The sequence below is a fragment of the Meriones unguiculatus genome, chromosome 15 (genome assembly GCF_030254825.1).
Source record: "Meriones unguiculatus strain TT.TT164.6M chromosome 15, Bangor_MerUng_6.1, whole genome shotgun sequence".
Taxonomy (NCBI): domain Eukaryota; kingdom Metazoa; phylum Chordata; class Mammalia; order Rodentia; family Muridae; genus Meriones; species Meriones unguiculatus.
This window is the reverse complement of record NC_083362.1, coordinates 71,398,933-71,404,661: the sequence shown is the minus strand read 5'-3', so window position 1 is coordinate 71,404,661 and position 5,729 is coordinate 71,398,933. Positions and strand designations below refer to the sequence as shown.

Here is a 5,729-nt window from a genome sequence, read left to right as displayed (position 1 = left end):
CTTTTCCAGTAAAGAGCATGTGTGTATGTTTGTTTTAGACTATATCGTGCAGGAAAGAGTTTCAGAATGATAAGGCCAGAATCAGTAAATGTACTCAGTACCAGATTGTCTCAGAACAAACTCACTGTGTGCAAGCGGAGGACTTCAGTTGATTCCTGGCTCTGTATGGTTTTCAGTTCAGTGTAATATCAGATTGGTTTGTGTCATCTGTTTGTATTACTCCACCCTTTCAAATTTCAGGCTTTAGCGTTTGAATATGCTAAACATATATTTATGTTGTATAATATATAACAAGGAACATATATGTGTGTGTGCGTGTGTGTTTCTGAAGTGAAGTTGAGACAGAGTGTACAGCCTTCATCGCCCTGCCTTCTCTCGCACTGCCAGTTTCTCTTTTGTACATGTGTACTTCTTTTCACATAACCGACACCCACACACTCTGATTTTTCTCTTTTCAGAATCGCGTTCAGTATTTCTTTCTTTTTGCTTCTTACCCTAAACTGTGTTATCTACTGACAGCTGCCTACTACTCACTTTTTTCCCCCTTCTTGTGCTAGAACACTCTTCCTTCACATGGAACCCTTCTGTGGACTCTACCGATGCTGGGTACCTCGGAAGACCACGTGACGTGCCTTGTTGCTGGGCCATGGGGAATGGAGCTCCTTCTGGATCCTGTACATCCCCCAGATCCTGAAGGTTATAAGAAAGAACAAGGACGAGGCTCAGAGTGGGAGTAAGGTCATTCTGCATCCAGCTCTTCCTGTCTGTCTATTAGGGCAAACAAGGCTTTGGAGGTATCTTTTGGGTGAGGGATTTTGACATTGGCAGATTATAAAATGCTACAAGCGGAGAGCTAATTTTTCTCTCTCTGTGGCAGCTCACACCTGTAATCCCAGAAGACTGAGGCAGGAGGATCAGAAGCTCAGAGTGGCCTCTGGATATATCTCAAGAAAAATGATGGGAGTGAAGACTGGAGTGATGACTCAGCAGTTAAGAGCTTTCCCACCTCTTTCAGTGAGTTCTGTTTCCAGAATCTACATGGTGTTCCACAGCCCTCTGTAACTCCAGTTCCAGAGGATTTGACATCCTCTTCTGACCTCTTAGGACACTGGGCACACATGTTGTGCACAGACATACATGCAGGCAAAACATCCATACACATTAAAAAATATATGTATATATATATACAAATATTAAATATATATATTTAAAAAGAGTATATGTGCTTTAAAAATTGAGGCCAGCCAGGCACAAGGCATATTCCTGTAATCCCACACTCCTGCCCTCAAGGAATCAGAGGCAGGTGGATCTCTGTGTGTTCAAGGCCAGCCTGGTCGACAGTGAGTCCAGAACAGCTAAAGCTGTTATACAGAGAAACCTTGTCTTGAAAAACCAAAAGAAAAAAAGAAAAAAAAAAAATTGAGGCTAAATTCATGCAACATAAAATGCACCATTTTTACTATTTTAAAGTATGCATTCAGTAACTTTTAGGATATTCGCTAGGTTATGCATCTATTAGCCATGGAAGCCTTATTCCCGATCATCCATCCCTTTCCACTTCCCCTTCCTCAGCCCTGGCAGCCATGGAGCTGCTTTGTGTCTGTGGATTCGCCCATTGCGGATGCTTCATTTCTATAGACTGTATATAGAATTATAAAATTCATTATATAGAATTTCCGTGGCTGGCTTCTCTTCAGTATTCATCCATTCACAGCGCTGCTCAGTCCTGGTTTCCTTTTAGGGCGAAATATCCATCCTACGGGCTTTCTGCAGCCTGTTTGTCCATCCTCCAGATGAGGGGCATCTGGGCTGCTCCTGCAATTTCGTCTGGTCTGGTGAACAGAACTGTTCGTGCTCAGATGCAGATCTTCGTTCGAATGCCAGTTCCTCACTCTTTGGGGGTATTTCTAGGAAAGGCTCACCAAATTTCATAGTAGCTGTTCACACATTTTCTTGTGGAGGACGCTGGAGAGCAAAGCACATGCTTGCACATTGTAAGCATGTGCACTGGGATATGTTTTCCTAGCAGAACTGTTTCCTTACCAGTCATATCATTTTATGCCACCAGCATCCAATGTAAGAACACTGCAGTTTCTGCGCTGGCTCATTAACTTTTTTTTTTTTTTTTTTTTTTTTGAGATAAGGTCTCTCAGTAGAGTTGAGGCTTTCTTGGAACTTAGAATCCTGGCTCTGCCTCTCTGGTGCGTTTCTTCCTTCCTTCTTTCCTTCCTTTCTTCCTTCCTCCCTCCCTTGTTTTGGTTGTAGCCATCCTGGTGGTATGAAGTGACCAAAACTACTTTGGTTAGTACAGGCAGAGGGAGATATCCCCCCTTTTGGCTTCTGTTATTCTACTAACGTGGAGACTGAGGACTCATGACTACACCCTGGAACCCTGTTACATGCTAAGTGTAGTTTTGGCTGATTGTAGAGCCTCAACATTTCATACCACTGCCCCACTCGCACTGTAGAGTTTACAGACACGGAAGTGGAAGGGTATGTGTGAAGTAGTTATGGGGACAGGTGACCTTTAGGGCTCTTTTAAAAACAATGTGGTTGACATTACCTGGCCTAAGCTTGCAACTCCAGACATCCTGACAGAAGCCACATGAATGAGGAGAACAGCCTTCTGACCACAAGACCCTCAGGGGACTTTTTTAGCAAACCATTCTCTAGCACTATTCTGGCTTCCAGTGCTGGTGAGCTCAGGCCTTGAGGTCCCTAAGGTAAGAATTACCACTTCCTGTAAAAAGTCACATGGGTCTTGCTTCCCACTATGGCCAAAAATCAAACCAGACTCTCCATGTTTTACCCTCAAGCCTTCCACAGACAGTCCCTCAAAGTCTCAGGAGTTTCCCAAGCATTTATGTGGGTTGGGGTGGAGGATGGAGTAGGAAATGGGATTAGTGGGGATGGGAAATAAGGTAGGAAGTGGGGGATGGGGTGGGGCGAGGCAATGGGAAAGGGGCTTTGAGGGGGGAGGGGGATGAGTGGAGGGATAGGGATGGAGGTGGGAGTGGGAGTTGGGATGGGGTTAGAGTCGGGGATGGAATGGGAGTAGGAATGTCTACAAGGTGATTTCCCGCATGGCTGGATGATTTTAAGTGTAGTATTTTTCAGGATTCATGGTCAAATTACGTTAGCTAGCTTTTTTTTTTTTTTTTTTTTTTTTTCTGTGACAAAATACCTTGCTTGAAGGAGAGCTGCTTATTTTGCCTCACTGCTTCTACAGCTTCAGCTCGTGGTTGGCCTAGTCACTTCTGGGCTTGCGTTGGCAACGTGTAGCAGAGGGAATTATTCACTTCAAGTGCCAGGAAAGGAAAAACAAAAGGGGGGGGTAAGAGGAGTGGAAAGGAAGGAAACACAGTATTCTAATAGCCTTCCACTTTAAACAAGATAAGGCCTGGAGAGATGGCTCAGTGGTCAAGAGCACTGGCTGCTCTTCCAGAGGACCCAGGTTCAATTCCCAGCATCCAGATGGCAGCTCACAACTGTGTGTAACTCCAGTTCTAGGGGACCTGAGCCCCCCCCCAACTTTAGGCAAAACATCAATGCACATTAAAAAAAAAAAAAACTGGAGGTGGGGGCATCTTTGGGACATGCCAGAGACCTGGGATAGGGGAGTTTCCAGGAAGTTTATGGGGGTCACCCTCGCTGAGACCAGCATCAGGGGATACGGAGCCTGCAGTGGCCGCCTCCTGTAGCTAGGCAGGACTTCCGGTAGAGGGAGAAGGACACCAACTTAGCCACAAGACCTAAATTTACTCTGCCTACAAGATGTGGAGGGACAAAGATGGAACAGAGATTGAGGGAATGGCCAGCCGAAGACTGGCCCTCCTTGAGCCTCATCCCATGGGAGAGAATCAATGCTGGACACTGTTAATGTTACTCTGCTGTGCTTGTTGACAGGAGCCTAGCATAACTCCCTTGAGAGGCTTCACCCAGCAGCTGATGGAAACAGATGCCGAGACCCACAGCCAAAGGTTAGACAGAGCTCAGAGAGGACCGTGGAAGAGTTGGGAGAATGACTGAGGGAGCTGGGGGAGTCAAGGACTCCACAAGAAGACTGACAGAGTCAACTAATCTGGGTCCATGGGGGCTCACAGAGACTGAACCACTGGCTCAGGCCCCCTGATTGGTCCTCATGTGGGTGCCCCAATAACAGGAGCCCTCTTTGACTCTGATGCCTGCCTTTGGGTCCCTTTCCTTGTCTGGCCTCAATGGAAGAGGATGTGCCTATCTGGCAGCAGCTTAATGTGCCAGGACAGGTTGGTACCCATGGGGACCTCCCCCTTCTCCTCAAAGAAGGGGAGGGGAGAAAAGGGTATGTGAAGGAGGACTGGGAGGAGAAGGAGGAGGGGGCTGCGATCAGGATATAAAGTGAATAAATAAATAAATGAAGAAAAAAAGATAAAAACAAAACATTTTATCTCTTTATTTTGTATGCGTGATGGAAGGCGGGGTGGCACTGGTGCCATGGCCCATGAGTGGAAGTCAGAAGACAGAGAGCCCAAGTTGATTCTTTACCCCCATCATGTGTGTCTTGGGAATCAAACGTGGGACTGTAGGCTTGGCAGCGAGTGCCTTTAACTTGCTGACCCGTCTTGCCTGGTCCTATACTCCTTTCAGGGCACGCCCTCAATGATAAAACACTCTTCTTTGCTGCTTCAGCTCCTAAGGTCTCTGCCACCTCCAGCCGTGCCACAGGCGGGCTGGACAGCAGTCCTCATAAGCCAATTAAAGAGGCAGAGTGAAAACGAAAAGTAAGCAGAGTGAGGTGGTGCAGGCCTGTAATCCCGGCACTCAGGGAGGTGGAGGCAGGCACATCTCTGTGAGCTTGAGGCCAGCCTGGTCTACCAAGCAAGTCCAGGACAGCCAAGTTTACACAGAGAAACTCTGTCTCAAAAAACAAAAAACAAGCAAACAAAAAAGGAACAAAAACGAAAAGCAGAGAAAGATTTACACCAAGGTGGCTACATTAGAATAAAGGAACAAAGAGGTCTTGTGGCCCCACTAATCCACATTTGAGGTCCTGGTGCGAGATTTAGGTTTAAACGTCTTTGTCAGCATGTTCTATTGCTGGAAAGAGACACTATGGCCATGGCAAGTCTTATAAAGGAAAGCATTTAATTGTGGCTGGTTTACAGTTTCTGAGGTTTAGTCCGTTGTCATCATGGCAGGGAGCATGATGGCATGAAGCAGACATGATGCTGAAGAGTAGCTGAGAGTTCTACATCCTGTTCTGTAGGCAGCGGGAAGACAGGAACACTGGGCCAGGCTTGGGTTTTTGAAAGCCCACCCTCAAAGCCCACCCCCCAGTGACACACTTCCTCCAAAAAGGCCACACCATTCCAACAAGGCCACGCCTTCTAATTCCTCCCAAGTAGTGCCACTCCCTTATGACTAAGCATTCAAACATATGAGCCATTCTTATTCAAACAATCACAAACAGAAAGCAAGAGGCATGCAAGAGAAAAAGCTCTGCCACCTGAGTTAAGCCAGTGTGGAGATCAGCCAGATGGTAGATGAGTCGCTATGTAGCCAGGAGCATTAGAGAAAGAATCAAAAAGCCCAGAGCACCAGAAAAAGCAGAGTGAGGCTCTGGCCAGCATCTGAAAGAAGAGAAGAAAAGAGACAGTTGTCTTTCTGGTTCAGGACTCAGAAAGATGGACAGATCCAAAAGTTCTTCACGGCAGCTAGAGGGATTATGCCAGGGCATGGGAATTCTGGGA

At 46.5% G+C, this 5,729-nt stretch overlaps 1 long non-coding RNA gene across 1 annotated transcript; it reads left to right on the top strand.

Annotated features, from left to right (window-relative positions):
- Positions 1 to 573: 573 nt before the first annotated feature.
- LOC132647995 (uncharacterized) lies at positions 574 to 4,395 on the top strand. Its single transcript, XR_009586319.1, has 3 exons — positions 574 to 794; positions 878 to 1,014; positions 3,907 to 4,395. It is a non-coding gene; the product is annotated as an uncharacterized LOC132647995 (long non-coding RNA).
- The last annotated feature ends 1,334 nt before the right edge of the window (positions 4,396 to 5,729 follow it).